General features: G+C 40.2%; 2 protein-coding genes across 10 annotated transcripts in view; one reads left to right on the plus strand and one right to left on the minus strand.

The window, feature by feature from the left end:
• Positions 1 to 11,611, minus strand: part of Serpini1 (serpin family I member 1) — a 93,507-nt gene extending 81,896 nt beyond the window's left edge. The window contains exon 1 of one of the 3 annotated variants that reach the window (XM_008830132.3): positions 11,459 to 11,611. The gene's annotated coding sequence lies outside the window, so the exon portion shown is untranslated. Of the gene's footprint in view, positions 1 to 10,987; positions 11,116 to 11,146; positions 11,414 to 11,458 lie in introns of those variants that run through there. The other 2 variants (XM_008830131.3, XM_029562079.1) reach the window with 2 other exon arrangements.
• A 358-nt stretch (positions 11,612 to 11,969) lies between these two features.
• Positions 11,970 to 21,416, plus strand: part of Pdcd10 (programmed cell death 10) — a 46,087-nt gene continuing 36,640 nt past the window's right edge. Inside the window, exons 1-3 of one of the 7 annotated variants that reach the window (XM_029562080.1) lie at positions 11,988 to 12,097; positions 15,141 to 15,244; positions 15,486 to 15,571. The gene's annotated coding sequence lies outside the window, so the exon portion shown is untranslated. Of the gene's footprint in view, positions 12,103 to 12,496; positions 12,619 to 15,140; positions 15,245 to 15,485; positions 15,572 to 21,416 lie in introns of those variants that run through there. The other 6 variants (XM_029562081.1, XM_008830135.3, XM_008830136.3 and 3 more) reach the window with 6 other exon arrangements.

The following is a 21,416-nucleotide window of genomic DNA, read 5'->3' on the forward strand; positions in this document are numbered from 1 at the left end:
GACATGTGAATTTCCTTTGTAGTTTCTGATTCTTGTGTGAGACTCAGGCCTTCAAGTTTAGGTCTGCTTCTTTTTGTGAACTTCATGTATCTTTGTGGTTTACTTTTTGGGCATGAAAAGCTGGTTCATTTAAGCTTCCAGTTCTCTCTTTTAATTTTATATTGGAGTGACAGGATTGCTTTTGTCTTCAGGAGTTCCCACAGAGGCCCAATTCAGGTGAGGGTCAGATGTTTTTCAGGCTTTCTCCTAATGTCTGGATCCATCCGGGAATGATTTTGGCCTTAGGAATTTAGGGGTTGGGCTGGCCTGGGAGCCTGGCCCAGGAAAGATGCTGGTCTATGGCAGCTGCTGGCCATGACACCAAGAGATGCAAAGGCAGATGGGGCGGGAAGAGGCCCCAAGGCCTCCTGGGGACTGCCCTGAGGAGCTGGGTTGGTATGGGCGCAAAGGATCAGGAAGAGGAAAGGTCAGCCCCAGCATCCCAGAAAGAGGCTGGCAGGTCCTGCAGGCCCAGGGAAGCAGAGGGAGGTGAGGGCGAGGCCAGGCCCAGAAGCAGTGCTCCTGGGGCCCACAGAAGGCACTATGTTGGTCTGGAATGAAAAGGATCAGGGAGTAGTATTGTTTCCCCAGGTGTCTGGGGCCCCAAGATAAGGAATGGGGCAGGGCCTAAACTCAGAGAGAATGGTGGTAGACATGGGAAAGTGAATGAGGCTAGGGGAGTCAAGGCACGGACTGCGCAATGGACTTACCCCAGAGAGAGGCCTGTGGGTAGGAGAGAGCAATATATTCTTTCTTAATTTCCAATCTAGATACTTTGTATTTTCCTCTTTCAGAATCTCCACTACAAGAATGAGAACTGAGAGGTTACACATCCTTGTCTTATTCTGGATCTTAAGAGGTTGTATTCAGACTTTTATCATTAAATACCATTTTAGCTGTGAAACCTGTACAGATGTTCTTTTACAAAGTAGAGGAAATTCTTGTCTTAGTTTGCTAAAACATTTCATTATGAAAATAGTATGGATTTCCATTGTTGTTTGAGGCAGCTTCAGTGTGCAGTCAGGCCATGTATCTTTTATTACCTTTATTGACCTGGTGTGGTTGAGTTTCACATTAAACCAACCTGGCCTTACTGGAATAGATTCTATTTGGTCCTGGTATTTTATTAGTAAATATAGTTTGCTAGTTATTTTGTTGCATTTTTGAGACTTTATTCTGATTTTCTAGTTCTCAAGTTTATTTCAAGTGGTTTTTCTTTTAGCAATGTCTACTTCATGGATGTTATCTCCTTTGTTTCTATAATGCATGGCATTCTCTATTAGCCTTTATTTTGTAATATTGTCAATGATGTGATTCCTCCTAAAGGCCATTTTCTTCTTATCCCTAAGAAAGATTCTTATTTTAAAAAAAAGATGACTCATAGGACACCTAAACACTCAATAGACTGATTGTATTTCAGTGAAGACTGACTATTCTAGATACTCAGGCGTGACTCTTGCACAATGCACATGATCCCTGTGCAATACACTGTGCAGCTCTTCATAATTTCATATAATCACATGATTCCCTTTCCTAGTTTACGAGCATGGGAAGAGTTAATTTTAGAGTTTTCAATTTTCATTTGAACCAAAAATTTATAGTTTAATTAAAATGATAAATCGTAATAAAATTTGACACTGAATAAGTAACATTTAACAAGCATTTCCTGCTAGGTACAGTAAAATCTAGTACCACTATAAACAGCCTAACCAAGCTGTATATCACAAAACTACGACCTAGAGAAACTGAATAACATATTCATTATCTTATAATAAATACAGAACAAATATTTGTATCCAGTTTTATCTGACAGCCAAGCTGATACTCTCAAACAGTGGCTAAGGGACCTGTTCAAAGGACCACGGAGGAAACAGTTTAGATTTCTGGACCAACCCTTGCTCAATACTGATATGATAGAAAGAGAGCAACTTTAACAATATGCAAATGAAGGAGAAAAGCTGTGTTCTTATAAAACTTTATTTACAAAAGAAAATCATGTGCCTATGAGGATAGCATGTCACCCTCTGCAATTGACTGATATATCACAATTGCCCTTGATTAGCACATAAGTCTGTTCTAACACTAAAGCTGAAGGTTACACAATCATTTTTATGTGACTGTGCCTTCTGTTAACTATGCTGCCAAAAGTTTATAACATGCAGTCAATGACTGTTTTGTTTTCTTGTATCTCCCTATAGCACCCAACCCCATGTTACAGACTGACTGCAGGAGTTTAGAAATTTATGTGGCCATATTTGAAACTCTTGTCACCAAAAAGCCACACACATAAGGGAGCAGGATAGAAAAGTGAAAATTGGGGTGTAATTTTTGATATGAAAAAAGCACAAAGACAACTATGGAATAGCCAAGATTGTTCGGCTAACATAACTGAAATTAACCTTTTATATGTAGGAGGAAATTTTCAGTAATAGTTGTTTTCATTTCTCTTCAGCTTGGATTTCTCCTGAGGCTTTCCTATCAGAAGAGTAATTCATCAAAACTCTAAGTCCAAGATGTGACTATATAGATGAGTCATACTTTAGGTGGTAATAACTCTATAAAATGTTGATAACATTTTTCACGTTTTAGAAATGGGTAATAACACCATTTGCAAGTCTTCTTAAAAGAAGTCCTAATATTGAGGACTTTTTTTCTCATTTAGTGTTTTGAGACAAGTTCTTGCTATGTGGCCCAACCTGGTCACAAACTCACAATCCTCCTATCTCAGCCTCCTAAATACTGGGATTACAGGTACGGGTCACCATGTTCCTCGGACCCATATTATTCACTGCAGTCCATACAGACAGGCTCTTGAATAGTTTTAAGATTAAAGCAAATTTATAATATAATCCTAAAGTTCTGGAGTGAATATTTTCAAAGAAAACAAACGCAGGGAAGGCATTACATTGCTGGCTACATAACTTTCTAAATAAAGACATCATCAGTCCCTAAGGACTATCTTTTCCCAGGGACTTAAAATTTGGTAATCACTTAAGTGAAAAGTTGGAGTGGGAAGGTTACACTTGCAAACACACCAAAGGGAGCTAATGGAAAACACCAAATTTCTAAGAATGCAACATTTCAAGTCAACACAGCTCTTAAGATCAGAAAGGCTGACATGCCATATTGAGTTACCCCAGGGTCATTTTCCAGCCTCTGCTCCCTTTCTTCATATGTTAAAATCCCTGACATCCCAACTTCCCTTAAGGTAGTGGCAGCCACAGACTATAGGCCAGTAAGTGTACAGTGGACATCTGCTGAGGCCTTTGGGAGAGCTTTTACTTCTTGGTTAAAAGCCTCACTCTTCACCCTTCCACCCTTGGTCTGGAATGTGATACTTGGGCGGGAGAAATCACTGGGATAAAAGTCCCGACAAGGATGAGCCTCTAGAGAAAAATACTCTGCACTGGATTGGTGTTCTAAAAAAAAAAAAAAAAAAAAAAGTAAATCAAAGGAAAATAAATCCTATTGTTTTTAAATCCCTTTTGCCTAAAACTTAAAGCGGAAAGCATTACTAATTGATGAATATTTTTAAAGTATTTTTTAAAAATTCATAAACACTTGGGGGCTCTATTATCAGAGTAAAATTTTCTGTCTTTCAAAATGTTTGGTTTTAGGTGACTATTACAGAATCTATTTCTTTTAAATGTGTGTATGGTGTGTGTGCGTGTGTTCCTGTGAGTGCAGGTATGTGTGTACCATGGTGTCTGTGTGGAGGCCTCAGGACAACCTTAGGTGTTGGTCCTCCATGGCGTGTATGCCAGGCTAAGCAGCCTGGGCTCCCAGATGGTCTCCAGCCTTTACCTCCCATTTTGGCCTGTAGTACAGCACTGTGCTGTACATGGGTTCTGTGCAGTCGCCCTCAGGTCCTCATGCTTACCCAGTAAGCACTTCCCTCACTAAAGCACCTCCTCAGCCTTTATTTTTGTTTATTTTCATGCACTTTATTTTTAGACAATATTCATGTTCTTTATTTCTTAAAAAGAAAAATCCACTCTAAGTAAATCATAGTCAAATAAAGCAAGAGCTCAAGATGATACCTGTCTCATTTGTCCTAGGTCCCTGTGTTGGATGAGGTGACAGAGCCAAAGTAGTTGTCAAATTTGTCAATACTTCTCTATTTCTGAACCACCTAATCTGCTTTTATATTTTAAAAACATGAGTAGTTGCCAGGTCTGAGTGGTGCAAGCCTGTAATCTTCCTAGCAGGAGGAGGATCGGGAGTTCAAGGTCATCCATGGCTACATGGTAGGTTAGATAGAGACCAGCTTGGATGACATGAGACTGTGTCCCCCAGCCCCCACCCCATCATACTTGCACAGCTATTATTAGTAATCTATAATTTTTAAGCTTTTAAAGTTTTCAAATTAATTTATTAGATTTGATTAATTATTTCATTATTTCATGTGTGTGCATGCATAGCTATTATTAGTAACCTATAATTTTTAAGCTTTTAAAGTTTTCAAATTAATTTATTAGATTTGATTAATTATTTCATTATTTCATGTGTGTGCATGCACATGCCATGACCAGAGAGTAGATGTCAGAGGACAACTTTTCCAAGTGAGTTCTCTTCTTCCACCATTTGGGTCCCAGGGATCCAACTCAGGGCATCAGACTTAGTATAGTAGTAAGTGCCTCTATCCACTAAGCCATCTCACTGGCTCTAGTTTCTACCACTTAAGTTACAGTTTCTTAAAAAACAACACAGAAACTCTAAATGCAGGAAGAAAAGAAAAAAAAAAAACAAAACCCTTTTCTGGCAGATTTCCTTTATTCCTCCTTTGTGCAAGACCTCATACTTTTTTAAAGTTTCTTGAGTTACCAAAAACAAAAAAATGCACCACTGTTATGCAGCTGTAGCAATGGCATTTCATACAACCATTATATGGTTTATATGTCAAAGGACTCAGAAGATTTAAACTCTTAGAAACAGAAGAAGTGATTTATCTGTAAGCAATTACAGAGACTAGGTAGGCAGCTGGACAGAGATTTCTTAACTAGAAGCTGAATATTCCTCATACACACTGAGTCCCTTGAAGATTTTAACTTGCTCTGTGAGGTATATAATAAAGAAATGCTCCAATAACTAATTTAACTCAAGCAAATGGCAAACATTTTACTTCATGCTTTGTTACATATAGCATCCTACCAAGAGGCAGAAAAAAATTAATTAACTATTTCTTCAAATCAGATGGGGTTAAAGCACCTAAAACACACCAAAATTTAGCATAGTATATGGTGGCCCATTCCTAGAATCTCAGGACTTGAGAGCCAGAGACAGGAAGACCAGGTGTTTAAGGTAATCCTTGGCTACATAGTGGCTAGCTGTGGGGGTATATGAGATGCTGTCTTAAAAAACAAAGGACAAGAGATTAAATATTGAATAATACTTCAATCATTTCTTAGAGATTTGGCTAAAGTGAAGTAGGGTAAAAATGCAAAGTTTTCCAGTGAAATCTTATTTAAAAGCAACAACAAAAACAACAACAACAAAAAAAACAAGATGCTAGGAGAGAAATGGATAATGCATTGATAGGTACTCACTGAACCTGAACCGTTAGGTTGGGCCATCTGAGCTACTGGCTGCTAGCTATGAGATAACATCTGAGAAAAGCAATACATTTAAGGGGACTGGAGAGATGGCTCAGCATTTAAGAGCACGGGCTGCTCTTGCAGAGGACCTGGGTTCAGTGTCGAGCACCCACATGGCAGCTAACAACCATCCATAATTCCAGTTGGGGGGGGTCCTGATGCCCTCTTCTGGCCTTTGCAAGCATTGCACTTAAACCTTGCCGGCAAAACACTCATACATATGAAATAAAAATAATAGATACTAAAGAAAACAATACACTTAAGAAAATAAGCTGATTAAATTAAATTTTATCTTCTTGCTGTGTCACAGTAAACTAAGAGCTAGAGGGAGCTCAAAAGACTTTTCCTAGACTAAGCCAGAAGGGAGATCAAGTTGGGGCTTAGTTGAAAGTACTGTTCAAATTTCCACAGTCAAATGGTACAGGCCAGAAGTGAGCAAGGCCAAGTCTCAAAACTCCTCCCATCCATGTAGCTCTCAAGTAACACACAGTTGTGTCACTCGGGTTAAAATAAGTCTTAATAAGGCCTTCTTGATGTAACCATTTCTCTAAACATAGTGCATTCAAGACTAAATTCTAATCCAGATAAAGCCTTGTACTATGTTTATTTTCAGTGAGTGAGTCTTTATTTCTGTATAAAGACAGAAAAAATCCATACATGTCTGTGTGTGGGGTGGGTGGTAGTGTTATTTAAGGGTTCATCCTTAAAACAACAGAATTCTAGAGGCAAGGAGAAAAGAGGCTTCAAATGGCAGTCAGTGAGTAAATGCCTATCTAAAGCACACACCATGTAAGGCTGAGGCTAATGGCAATATTTGCTCTATTAAAAAGCCAACGAAAGACAGCAATGTTTATTTTTAGCTCAATACAGACAGCTGTTATGGTAGAGGACTCAATTCAGTGCTAAATCAGATGTCTAAGAAAATTAAATTTTTAAAAATGTTTTATTCATTATTTTTATTTTATGTGTATGAGTGTATTGCCTGCATGTATGTAAGTGCACCCAAGTTGTGCAATGCCCGTAGAGATCAGAGGAGGCCATCGGATCCCCTGGAACTGGAGTTATGGACAGTTGTTAGCTGCCATGTGGGTGCTGGGATTTGAACCTGGGTCTTCTGCAAGAACAACCAGTGTTCTTAACCGCTGAGCCATCTCTCCAGCCAAGAAGTAAATTTTTCTAGTTGAACTTATTTGTAAAATGATGGAATAGCTTGCCAAATAACTAAACAAAGTCTTATCACCTACTAAACACAGACTATGTAGGTAGAAGGCACCCACATATAAAAGTCAGTTGAACCAGCTTCTGTTAAGGATGGTAGTTATGAACTCAGCTAGCTACATGACACACAGTGCTAAGTATTAAGAGCAATGACAAAGGAATAAAAAGAAAGATTAATCATCAATTCCAAGCTAATGTATAACCATCAGTATGCCAACAAAAGTAGGCTAAAACAGAGCAAGAGTCAGTTCAATAGCTGCTATCATTAACTTCACTATCAAAGAATCATTTATAACTAACTAGAGTTTCCCAGATGTTAAATAGTGAAAGGAAAAAAATACTAAATTTTTAATTCTGTCAATAATCAAATTAATTTTTTTCTGGAATGTCAAATCAAAAATGCCAAATGCCACAAATGCTCAAAGCAAGCATGATGATCTCTCTCCTGCTTTGGGGGGTAGGGTAGAGAAAAATGTTAAGAGAAACAGAAGCAAAATTCAGCTTTTCACACAATGAAATTAGCTTTGTGAAGATCGACATTAGCAAAGGTATTCCTCAGAGACCTGGAGGTAAGTGGTGGTGAGCCACAGGTTTGCCTGGCTGGGAAATATTGACCATGGGTACTCCTGGTGACAGAGCCATGCCTGTCCCCCATATTCTCCACCTCTTGTGTGAATTTAGAAACCCGAATATCCAAAGGTATAGATGAAGTTTTCCAGCCCACAAGGTTTGAATTAAACTGGGCTTCAATGAACATTTCTATATAGTTAATCTGAGCAAAGGCATTTAAAAAAAAATAAACTTCTTTAGTATCTGTTCAATGTGGTCAGCTCTCTTACCTATCAAACTTCAGGATGTCTCACTGTACATGTGACCTTGACAGAATTTGCTCAAGATTAACATGAGAGAAGAAAGAAGTATCTGGTTTGTAGAAACCAATAATCTAGCTTAAGAGACAAGATCAGTGGTATAGGCCTGGGAAGACAGCTACTCTAGAGGCTGAGGTAGGAGGACCACAAGTTCAACGGTAGCCTAGGCAACTTAATAAGATCCTGTCTCAAACAAGAAAGGACATAAAACAGAGCAAGACACAAAGGCTGCAACCTCAAATTGAATGAGTTACTAGTTCAGTGGTAAACCGTTTGCTTGGCATGCTTAGCATTCCCAATACTTACAAAAACAATAAAAATACTGTCCTCTACCTGTATGAAAATGTCATTATTTTACACACTCTATGAAAAACAGAAAAGCCTACAATTATCCAAATTTTAAGAATGAAATACTGAAAGCATTAGATGCACGATTGAAAAACCAAACAAAATATTTCCCTGAGTAAAACAATCCAGAGCCCTAAAGCAATTTGAATCTTAGAATTTTTTGTAAAAGTCTAAATAAATTGTTTCTTATGCATCTTCAATGCTTACTTCAAGTAGCCCTGTTATTAAAGGGGTGAACATCATTTTAGCTTAAATTTGTTTTGAAATTTTTGTCCAAATAATACAGTGAATGCTTCATAGCCCAAAACTGTTCAAAATTTAATGTAGTGATGCCAGTCTCACTTCAGCTACATGTAAACTGAAAAAAGTGATGTTCACACTGCAACTATAGGTCTCTAAAAATTAGTGGTTGGGAAGGGAGGGCAGTCCTGTTCCTTACGGAATTCAGCAAACACCATCAAGTTTCTTTTCTCTCATGTCAAGGGAATGCTTTCCAGCAGTTTTATTCACATTCATTCCCCTGTCTCCCAGTCACACCAAAGCCATTTGATCTCTGTAAGTGCTGTTCTTTTATGTCAAAGGCACTCTCCAACCCTCCTGTGAGAAATGTATTCTAGTCCGTTTATTTTCACACAGTAGGTTTAGCATTAGAACTATAAATCTGATGAGAAGTCCAAAAGATAATGCTATTTGAAATTAACCAAGTCTTTTGGCTAAAAGGAAGTCATCTCTAGGGAAGTTACCCTTCAAGAAAGAGACATTCTGCCCTCTGTTGCCTTTTGAATCTATCCTACACTCACTCAGAACCCCACAAATGCAGTAAAAAGAGCAGAATAATCTGCTTTTAGCATAGCACATCTTTTACATAAACTGAATGATCTTTCCCAACACCAATTAAGAAAAGACTGAGATTGAATGTGAACTCTTCACTAGATGAAGAGTTCAAGGTGAAAAATAATTGTCCAAGTATCACATACTGCTAGTGATCTGCTCTCATATAGAAACATGGTCTTCTTGCTCCCTAACAATACATGAATCCAGTCTCAATCAATGGCATACTTAGGATAATCTTGGAAACAGGGACAGATTGGGTTGTTTAAAATCACAAACTCATTCCTTCACAATGAATTTGCAGTCTTATATATACACAGTTGAGATTCAAAATGCATCTAAATCTGTTTTCTGATAAATTATCTTCATTTGGTTACTGAGTAATTTTCATCAATATTCTCTCAAAAGGTGCTTTTAATAAAGGCTTTTAATAAAGGCTGTGAAAGAACTTCATTGTCAGTCATGTAATTATTACGTGGAGGGAATAACCCGGCAACAACAGGTATTCAGTTTCAAAATGAATCAGCAATGGAGCCAGAGCATCTAAGACTGACTCAGGACTCTGCACTGACATTACAAGAAACAAGGGAAAGCACAATCCTTTCCAAGTTTCACTACACCATCGTACCCGCTTCTCCCAGAACAGTCACTGTCTCGAGGTCACACCAGCTAGATGTGGATTAATATGTCTCCAGAAGTGTACCAAAGACAACACTGGATCTTTACCACTGCTGCTAGGTTTAGTGGCTACTGTTTGCTTCTTCTGTCTTGGAAGCTCTATGCTTCTTTTAATACTTACAAGATCTGCATGGGCACAATATAAATACAGCTGTTTTTTTTTTCCTAAGATTTGTCTGTCTATACAGTTCTCTGGTGTGTGAGAAATGTGGGAGGGAAGGAATTAACTTACTGATGTGCATTCCTTATCAGTACCAGCACTCAGTAGGACTGAACTTTAAGCTATGTAAAGAATACCTCTGAGCCATTTCTTTTCAAAAGGGCATTTTGTGTGTATTACAAAAGCAAAATTCAAAATCCAGTAAGAAAAGCATGACAATAGAAGAAAACAAAAGGTAATTAACTGTATTTTATTGTGCCTCTTTTAAAAAATTCTAATGTACTCTGATACCCTTTGAAATAGTCATTGTAACTATGAAGGCATTTCATAGCAGAATGTGCTGCAATATGCTACTATCATTAAAAACCATATAATCTGGGCAACTCTGTAACACGAAAATGAACTAAGCAGATAGGTTCTTGCTACTTTTCTAAAATGAAAAGGCTGAAATTCTGTCATAGTCACAGAAGTGGAGGTGACAATCATCTTAGAATATTACAACATATTTCCATCCACAGGCACTATACTTATATTTGAACAAATACACACACGGTGAGAATGAACTATTATTTTATGAGACTACAAGGATCTAGAAATCGAAGCCCATTATAACATACTAAAGGTAGTCATTTTAAGCCTACTCTCTTCAACAGAGGAAAGCTCTTCCCAGAGCTTCCCCTTTCTCCTGTTTTTAAAAATGTACAAATGTTACAAACCAGAGAAAAAGGATCAGCAAAGAAGTACGCACACCAAATGTTCCTATCGGAGCCTGAATACAGGTCTTTGTTTCAGTATTCCAACACCACTAAGCAAGGGAAGCTAAGTACCCACCCATTCAAATATATTTTCCCATTATTGTTGGCAAAAGTTACACTTCTGATAGGTATGATCACAACCCACCCTATCTTGACTAGCTTACATTTGCTTCTTTAATCCAGATCTTCGGCCATCCTCGGAACCTGCATTACAATCGCCCTGGATGGCAGGTCCAAAACAGGACAATCTGATGAACCAACGCAAACAGCAGGCACTTAAGAAGAAGGCAAAGTTGCTTTCCTAGTGAAACAGTTCCGAAGTGATTCCATATCAATGACAAAATGTTTGCTTCTCCTCAGCTACTCACCTACCTACCGTCCACCTTTCCTCAATCAGCAGGGTTTCCCTCGATCTTGAAATCTCCCAGACCAGTTTTAATGGTGCAACTCAAGCCAAAACCACTAACCGCGCCCTTTATACTCGGGCCGAGCTACCTTCTGCTTTTTCTCCTCTTCGGTCCAAAATTATGCACGGTTCCCTCGAAAGGGTTTGCACCGCTACCCTAAGGGAAGGTAGCACTCAGCTCTGCCCTGGCGATCCCGCCGTGAGAAGCCCTGGTGTGCGGGCGCCTGGGAGAGGCACCCCCCGCTTACCTCCCGCACACCTGCTAACCCGGGCAGGATGCCGGAGAGGATGCTGGAAAGGATGCTGGCCCGCCGCGCCCGCTCTGGTCCCCGCTCCTGCCTCTCTCGGTAAACTACAGTCCAGGCAGCACCTCGGGCTTCTCCGGAGACTCAAGCTCCGCCTCCCCGCCTCCAGTTGGCCGAGGTGCAGGCTGTGGCTCCTCCCCTAGCTGTGCCCACCGCCGCCGCCCGGCTGTAGGAGGCGGGAAGAGGCGCCGGAGTAAGATCCTTCCCTCCGTGAGCTCCAGCCGCCCCGCCTCTCGGCTGCCCCTGGTATCGCACCTGAAGTGCCGCAGGCCAAGCTCAGCCCTCCCGGTGCGCTGGCCCGGTGCACACCGCCTGCGCTGCCCGGAAGAGTGCTGCAGTTTCAGCCCGGGCGGATCCCACACTTCGCCCTCCCTCCACCCACCAGTCCCCTGAGGATTCACTCCAGCTGAGCTAAAGACTCAGCTCCACAGCCCCGGGAAGCCCACCTCGGCCCCGCCCTCTTCCTGCCTTCGCTCCGGTAGCCCCGCCCCTCGGTGGGCGCGGCGCGTGCGAGTCTGTCCCGCGTTCTGATTGGTGCAGGTGAGAGCCAGCCCCGCCCTTCCTCCGCTTCCTGTGCGCTCTCTCTATCTTCATCTCTCCTCCTCCCGCAAAGGCAGGGAACTCTCTTCCTATTGGCTAGAAGTGTCCCCACCTATAGCCTTAGGCTACCTCGCATGGCCTCGTGGGAAATGTAGTCTCTTACTGACAGGAAATACTAACAGGAGTAGCGGGCGGAACTACGAATCCCCATCGGGCTTTGCGCGACTCCGGCTGGGCAGGATTCCGGACAACGCCTGGTTCCTCTCGGGTCCTTCCGGCGTCGCCGGAGTGAATTGATCCGGGAGTTGAAGAGGGCTCCGAAGGTGGGAAGTGAAGTCCGTACCTCAGTTGCCGGTAAGGTGAGGTTTCTCGGTTCCGGTCCGCGCCTCTCCCCGAGGAGCCAGCGGGGCCTGCGGGCCGGCGGGGGCCGAGGCGGAGGCTCTGGATTGGGCTCGGCCAGCGGAGCGGACGGGCTGCGAGCGGGGCCCTCTGGGCGTCAGCGAGCTTCCCCTACGCGAGTGGCGTAAGGCGGGTTTGTAAATGCCGCCGGCCCGGCCGCCTCCAGGAAGTCTGCTGCGGGTGGGGGCGGAGGGGAAGGGTGAGGTCGGCCTCCCGGGTCCCCGCCAGCCCGAGGGGGCGGATGTGCCTGGGGTGGGGGTCCCCTAAAGGTGTGGCTGGAGCCGGGCCGTGTCTGGAGGGAACGAGAGGTGCCCGGGAGTCGGCCCCCTGGTGACTCGGTTGTGGCCTTTGAGGCAGGAGGAAGAGCCAGTGTTGACAGATCAGAGCCAGGTCCAGTTTTCTGGTGTGGCCCCTCAAACGGAGGTGATTTTTTTCTTAAGTGGGAAGATTTGACCCTTGTAGCCATGCTACGTCAGGTAGGTTTACTTCTGAACTGAACTCAGAGGACTTTGACTTTGGGATGCTGGTGAGGAAACCGAAGGAATGATGACGTGCCCAAGGTCACACACGGAGGGACAGATCTACAGACTCTGGTCCACGGAAAGTCCAGCGCTAGCTCCGGAGAAAGAAAAAAGTGGGAAGGTGGGCGGCAGTGCTGGGAAAAGATGAAGTTGCAGAGATTTCTAAGAAACCTTTGTGAGGTGAAGGGTCACTTTGAAGTGGAGTGAAATTCTTCACCAAAGGATCCTCCCAAACCTTTGGAAAAACAGTAAAGGTCAGTTTTAGCTTAGTTACCCCTTTTTTCCGGAGTTTACTGGATGATTGCACCCAACTTCTACAGACTTTTTAAAAGGTAGCTAACGTTTAACAGTATAGCTTACCGTAGCAGTTAAAAGAATCTTCCTTTCTACTTTGCTGTCATTTGGTATGGTCGGAACTCATTCGGAAAGCTTATTTTACACATAGTTATGTTCCCAACAATGTAGCAGTGTAGAGAGGTTGTCCTGGTCTTTGCTAAAAGTGACTTTTGTCGGGGTTGTGTGTATGTGTAAGTCAGAAAAGCAGGCTGTTGTGGCTAACTTGCTTCACACTCTGTGACTTTTAGTTCATCCTTACTTTATGTTAAACCATGAAAAACTGATGCTTTTATATGGACCAGAATGCAGTGCATTGTCCCAGACAAGTGATTAATTATGGTTGATATTATTGGATAGTTTTTTAGCAGAATTGTAGGAGTATGTTTATTGAAGGCAAGAGTTCTTCATAAAATTGTATCCACCAACATATAAACTTATAGTTAGCAGGTTTATTACATAAATGCATAAAGTATACTGTAAATAAATAAAAGATACTGTATTTTGAATGCACTGTGACTGCCATGGTCAGTGTCATTAACAGTTTGTTTAATTTTTAAATGAAAACTGTTTTCTGGTATCAGAGGCGGCTTTTTTTTTAATTGTTCTAGTTAACATGGCTTGTTTGATTACGACTTTGAAAGTAAGAGGCGAGGTATAATACTACAAAAGTCACACCATGCAGACGGTAGTGCAAAATAAGGAAGAAGCAGCTGAATAGAAAGAAGGTGTGGGGTTAATTGGCTTTGCAGTGGATTAACACCATGCAGCAGTCTGAGTAGGCCGTGCACTGGATATGTCCAGTGATGATAAGCAAGACTGTTAATATATTTGCTAGATGACTGTAGGTATTTGCTGTCTCCTGGGGAAGGTATGAAGTGAGTTCTTTAGCACATAGCTGCATGGCTGTCGAGAGCCTTTATAACAAAGAGGAAAAGTCAGAAATAAAGTAATATGAAGTACCTGAAATGTATAGTTTTTGTATTCAGTCCTACCAGTAAATATCCCTGTATCTCTGAGGTTCATTATAATTTGGTAGTTCATATAGATGGAGAATGTTACTGTTGTGTTTAAAATCTTTAGTCACCCACTACAATTCACAGAATGTTGTGGACACTTGCATTTTATTGTAGTTTTTAGCTCATCAGTTTTCACATTTGTTCTCTTAAGGAGCTTTATGTCAGCTTGGAGCATCCCCTTAGATAGGACACAGGTTGTCTTTCCTATTTGGCTGGTTCTCTTGGATATGTACAGTGTATAAGAACAAGGACTGTATATTTATTATCTCTTACTAGGTAGAATATAGAGTGATTACAGAGAATAGAAAAGGTTTAGGTTGGTTAAGTGACTTGCCCAAAGTCATATGACCTGTAACTGGTGGGATGGACCAGGTCATGATCTAGGCCTTTTGACTACAGATCTTTACTGTTGTGACAAAAACTTAAATTATTTATATAAGAAAAAGAGTGACTGTACCTTAACTATTTCAGTGTCAATACCCTCTCACACTCTTTTATGCTGCCAACTTGTTTTCTGTGTCCTGGGCACTCCAGTGTCACCCCCAGCTTTTGCATTTCTCATATTACGATGTAAATTTCTTCCTAACTTGGGGACCTTTATATACTACTCCCTACCCTGATTATTTCCTCACTCCGTTCCCAGTCTGGCCATTTCCTTCAAGGCCTCAGGGTTGCTCTCTCTCCCTGACAGAGTTCCCACTCTATCTTCACTGCTCTGTGTTCTGTTCACCGTTGTCACAAAAGGAATTACTGTTTCTTTACTGACTTAGTAAGTTTTCACCTCATGAAAAGTTGGCGAGCAAGGTCTTCTCACCTGTGGTGTGTCTTATCCTATTATACTGTTTGTCACAAAGTAAGTGTTCAGTAAATATTTGCAGAATGAATGAGTAAATGAATAAGTATACTCAGGGACAGGAATGGATGAAACGTCTCCCTGAGTCACAACAGTTGAAGGATACAGGGATGCTCAGATGAACTAAAGCTGAGGAAATTTAGGTCAATACAAAGGAAATATTGCCAGAAGTTTAAAGTAAATTGTAGAAAGATACTCTTTCTTAGAGATCTCTAAAATCCAGATAAGTTGTTTTCTTTGTGAAAATATAAAGGAAGTATTTTCTCTTACAGCAAAATTTCTGTGTAACTCAGCGTTTTGGAGAGCTCGCCACTGCCTGCTGTTCACAGTATAGACATGGAAGCAGCTTTTGATGGACTGTCTGTTCTCCTCTGAGGTTTTCTCATTTTTTTACCTTAGAACAATTATTTCATTTAGGTAGTCTTAACACTGGCTTTATTATGACTAAGGACACTGAAGATATAAGTAAATATATTCATTAGACTCTGGGAAATGTAATTAAAGTGCTAGGGCCTGGGGAGAAGCTACAACAGCCAAGGTTTGAGTCTGGATATGTCTCCATGCCTGTTTTTCTTTGTTTCTGTTTTTTAACCATGATTTCATACAACTTTCTTCAGATGTGGTGATTTGAGGAAATTGAGTTCTTTTATCAGAGGAATTTAAATTTTGGACTTCTGGAAAATTATAATTTGGGAGATTTAAGGTAATCTCTCACTTGCTTTACACAGACATTTAAAATGTTTTGAAAACATGCAAACAAACTTTTAGAGAGAAAATGTTAGATTTTTGACTGAAATACAAGTTTGGTAAGTTTGGTAACCTTTCACAGTACCAAACAAATTCAATAAAATACATTTAACAGCTCTGAGTTATAAACTTGTATTCGTTGATATATTTACAGACACAGTATCGTGATATTATCCAAAGTGATTGCTGATATTTAGATTCAAATTTTGATAATGCTCCAATCTTTATTACAAAATATAATTATTTTCCAAAGTCTAAACCTTTTTTTATAAAAGTTAGTCCTAATGTTAAAACCATGTTTATATGTTGTTAGACTGTTAAAGTTGTATGTATTGTTGCTAAGAATTCGAAGCCAATTCTATTGATTCTTTTATGTAATGTTTAAAAGACAGTATGATTTTATACATCAGTTGCAGGTTTAGGGTAATAGGATGTATGTAAAAATGAAAGCACTTCTGTTGCAGCAATTAGAATTTATTTGCTGAAATCTAGTTTGTTCATTTTATATGGACAATAGGAATTTCATTTAACCTACAAAATACACCTTGGCTGTATTATAATATTAGACCTGTTTTTCAAGTCCACTTTATCATTTGGGTATGGGAATCCATTTTTTCTTAACTATGTAAAAGTGATTTAACTTATAGAAAAGTGATTGGAGCTTAATTTCATTCCTCTGTAGTTGCCTAGAATTGAGTACCTGTAGGGTGCTGAGGGGGAGCAAAAAAGGATTTTGTTAGCATGCTTTTGAATTATGGGATAGCAGCACTGGAAAATAAGTTACTACACTTCATTCAGTTAGGGCAGTCTCTTGGGAGTCAGTTTATCAGAGGTAAGTTTAAATTGCATAGTATGTTTTGTGTGTGAAATTGGCTTGTCTACTTTGGAATGAGCTAGAATCTAATATATAACTATTGTTTGTTGAGAGTGCCAGGCCTCATGCCAAGCATTTTACATGTCCTCCTATAGTTCTTACAGTTCCCAGAGGGAAAGACTGTATTATCTCCAGTTCCTAAATGAGGAAACTGAAGTGCAGAGAACTTAAGGAACTTGCCCAATATCTGAGGACCCATATTTGCTCAGAGTTGGGATTTTAGTCCACGCTGACTGGCTAAAGATGCTAAGAGTTTTACGAAATCTTTACAGTAAAATGATGTTCGTGATTAAAGGCCAAGGTGTGTTAGAGTTGCAGTTTCAGAGTAATTGTGCCTTAAATGTTAAGGTCATCGGGGCAGGCAGATGTTATTTAAGAATCAAATGTATGTTTTTACAGCGTATTGGGAATTTCGTGCAGCAGAGACGGACAGACTACTTCTACACATCCAGTTTTTCTCTATCAGGAAATAGATCATTTGAGTGCTGTCCGAAATAGTGTGATTTGCTATTCAGATACTATTGGAATAAAAATACATACATACATATATATATATATATATATATGTGTGTGTGTGTGTGTGTGTGTGTGTATGTATATATATATATAAAAGCTCATATACCATGTATCACAAAACAAGAATTAAAATCAGTGTTGCAGTCATTCAGACTTGAGTCTCTGACTGTCCCAAATTTCAAAGGGGAGTGGCAAGGAGTTTTCATCGTCTCTAATTCTGGGACATAAGGACATGGAGAATTATGATCATGTACGTATTTCAGCAGCTTTCTATAAAAAAAAGCTGAGTGCTTCCAGGGAGCTTTGCTAGTGTGGATGCACGTTAGGTGTTGTCAGTGTTGCAGTCATTCAGACTTGAGTCTCTGACTGTCCCAAATTTCAAAGGGGAGTGGCAAGGAGTTTTCATCGTCTCTAATTCTGGGACATAAGGACATGGAGAATTATGATCATGTACGTATTTCAGCAGCTTTCTATAAAAAAAAGCTGAGTGCTTCCAGGGAGCTTTGCTAGTGTGGATGCACGTTAGGTGTTGTGCCCTCTGGTTGCTCCCTCCTTGCTGACTCTGCCGCATCCTGCTCACTTTCAAGGGCTTGGACTACTTCAGTACATTGTCAGCTAACACTGTTGCTGACTTAGACTGCAGAGGTTTGTGATAGGTACCAGGAAATGGAAAAATAGATAAACTTCCTTTTAGAAAGACCATGTCTTTGGTACTCAGACTTAATATAAAGTCCTTCCACCTGTATAGATTCATTTGTTAATTTGGGGCCATAGCTGATATAGAGGGGCAAAATATAAAGGTTTCTCTAACTTACTATCTGGTTTCTGTCATTGAACTGTCTCTCCTCCATCCTATTCAGCCATCCTGTCTTAATTCAGGATGGTCTGGAATCCAGCTGAGGTTGGATTGAACGAGTGGCAAAACCCTAAAATGTTACTACTGTCTTCTGCTTACATAAGGCTATACAACAAAAGCCACGAAAATGTGAAATGAGTCAGACCTGGCCTCTGTGCGGCAACTGCTCTCTATAACACTTCAGATTGGTGCAAGGCTCTCTTAATTAAAGGATTCCGAATACTGCTGTGCCTTTTATTCGGAAGTACGTGTGCTTTGAGGGATCCCTTTATCCTTATTAACACTGGCATTTTGATTGTATTGTGGAATTTGAGAGATTCTTGAGGTTCTACCTTAACCTGGGGCTCTTAAAAGTGGTTAAGTGTTAGGAAACGAAGGTTACAGAGGAACTGTAACTAGCATGTAAGATGACATTCCAGTTGCCTTCTTGTGAATAAGAAAAGAGCATTTGTATTAAAGAGATCAGTTGGGAGCGAAAGGTGAAGTTTAATGGCATCATTGAGAGGGAACCGTGCCCTCATTAGCACCTAGTGTTAAACAAGCTGAGCCTGGGGCAGTTTGTTATTTGGTGCTACAGATTTTATCAACATTTAGAATACCTTGTTTTTGTAGCAAAGCAATCATATAAAGAAAAAGGTGTATTGGTTGGATAGTGTAGAGAACCTTACCCAATTTGGAGTCACTAAACAAAAGAGCAGACATCTGAGATGAATTGATACAGAGCAAGTAGATAAGACCCATGGTTGTACAGTCCATGAAGTGCACTTGTACATTTAGAGAACAAAAGTGTATTCTGAGAGCTTGTGTATTTGAATTTCTAAGGAATTTTAAAGGAAAAGTCTTAACACAAGATCACAGCTGCTACTCAAGGAAAACAGAAAGCCATGTTCTTCAATTAAGCACTAAGTGACTCTTCAGGTAGGCACTTAAGTTAGGAGCCACTGACTACCTGGAGAGCTTGATGACCGAAACAGGAGCATGTTCAAGAGTGCGCGTTAATTTGTTTAGATTGAGGTTCAACAAAAAAAAAATTAGTCAGTAGAATATGAAAAAAGTAAGAAAAATGTGTTTTTCCTTGAACCAGTGGTTTTCAAATACTTAGAAGCTATTTGCTATTTTTATTATTATTCCCATTTCTCATCAGCCAGTTGAGATTTTTGATAATGTTGTCAGTTTTTGATCACCTTGTATGGGCTTTTGCCCAATGAATCATCTCCAGCAGGTCTTTGATGACGTCTCGATTTTACTGTGTTACCACCCAATCTGCTTCTAGGCCACAGGTTCCCTTTATTAAGTTGAACTGTGTATATTAAAATAAAAGTACTTTTAACACTCTTGCTGTGAACAGTTGCAAAGTTCATTTGATGACCAAATTATTTTTGTATCCCCAAACTGAGAGTAGTTTCCGTCAAGTGACATAAATTTTGGTGGCCAAAGTAATTGTTGCTTCCTTTTTGGCAAATGGGACAAAAAGGTTTTGAAGATGTGCTTGTGTACCTCATAACATTGTAATTATCAGCATCAGATTGTCACTGTGTTGGGTAGGGGCTGAGGGAGACAAGGAGGGCATCCATCCAGGCTGTAGAGGTAAAGGAAGCAGTAAGTAGCTCACCATTTCCTGCGAGTCAGAGTTGGCGCTCTAGGCGTCTAGCTTGTCTCACCCTTTCAACCTGATTGATGCCATGTCAGGTTCATAGATCTTTGATAGAATGTCTCTAACAGTATAAGTTGGATGCTTATTGAATGTCATCTACTACATTAGGTCTTTAAATGTACTTAGTACTCTTAACAACCCTGTAAGCAAGCACTTCATTTCGTATATGCATTAATTTTTCACTGAGTTGTAAAAGGTACTAAATTTAAGTAGTATCACACAGCTGAGCAAAAACTCAAACTCAGATCTTTGTTTCAGATCTAAGCATTTATCTCCTGCTATACACGGAGTAAAATGAATTACTTCTTACCACTTTATATATTCCTATGTTAAGAGATAGTACTCCCTCAAAATATTAAAGTTTGTGCATTGAACTTGATGTTCTTGACTTTAAGATAAATCTGAGGTTTCAGTACCAAATTATAAATCTCCAGAGCTGAATCCTGACTTAGCTACATTCCCACTTGCTTTGGTCTTCAGACAGGTTACATGGAGTTTGGGACTCTTGGTTTTGTGTTGAGCCATGGGGCCGCACAAAGAGCAAGGCACCTATCGTGTCCAATACAACAAACAAGCCTTAGAATTTGATTCATACATTTGGCTAAAATAGCGGCCATGTATCACTCTGGCTTTTCATTTCTAAATTGTCAAAGTTGGAGACTGGGCTTGATAGCTATATTGGCTGATTTTCACTTTAAATAAAAAAAATTATTTTTATTTTTTATGTGTATGAGTGTTGCCTGCATGTATGGAAGTGCACCCGTGTCATGCAGTGCCCATGGAAGTCAGAATAGGGCATTGGATCTCCTGGAACTGGAGTTACTGATGGTTGTTAGCCACCATGTGGGTGCTAGGAATTGAACCCAGGTCCTCTGTACGAGCAGCCAGCCAGTTGCTGAGCCGTCTCTCCAGCCCTCATTTTAAAATTTTAGGAGTTTAGCATTTAATGGTCTTGAATGCATTAACAGCTGTAACAAGGAAACTGGCTATAGGTTGAAATCTGGAACTGAGTTACGGAAAAGTTAGGTCTAGATATCCTCTGTTCCCTTCACCTTACTGTCAGGGCCACTTACTGTTGCTGTATTTTGTTCATAATGCTTATGTAGTGATTGTTCTATGGGGAGAAATGACTTTGAGATTGAAGAAGGGTAAAATGAGGCAGGTCATCTGTGGGAGGGAGGTACTGGTAAGTTGTTGATACTTGATAAATTTATTGGATGAAGGAATAGGTTAGTGTTTTTTGTGCATATACATATATATATGTGTGTGTATATATTATATTTTCTCTGTTTTAATTAAAGAGGTGTAGAGGTTTTAAAACCATTCATCTTTACCAGCTTTCTTGGTTTAAGAGTCCTTGATACACTGGTGAGGTGGCTGTAGAGGAGGTCTGACTTCTAGAAAAATCTTATTTCTTCATCCTAGATTGCACAGACATTTCTCTACTTAGCCATGATAGCTAGTATTTATTATTGTGCCCCGTACAGTGTCCTGTCTGTAAGTAAACCGCCTTCACAGCCACTGCCTGCTGATTATCGCTGCCTTACACAAGAGAAAACTGTGTTTGGATAGCAGGGCTCCTAATGTACCAGGTACAGGGCTGCTGCTCCTGTTTTTCCATGGTCACATTAATTTCAAGATTTTTCTTAATTTTCTCAATTAAAAAATGTGAGGTAAACATTCTAAACAGTAACAGTTTATTTTGAGTGACATTTGGAGACACCAGTCCAATTGTCAGTTGACCCAATTGCCTTGGAGATCATGCACATCATGTTAAGAGTAAAAGCACTCCACTTCCAGGCCAAGGAGCGGAGAACAAGAAAGGATTGTGCTTTTAAAATCTTCTGCCAGGACATGTTCCTGTGGCCAGTGGTCTTTGTACCAGTCTCTTCTTTTTCTTA

This window comes from Nannospalax galili, unplaced genomic scaffold (genome assembly GCF_000622305.1).
Source record: "Nannospalax galili isolate Female #2095 unplaced genomic scaffold, S.galili_v1.0 scaffold33, whole genome shotgun sequence".
NCBI lineage: Eukaryota > Metazoa > Chordata > Mammalia > Rodentia > Spalacidae > Nannospalax > Nannospalax galili.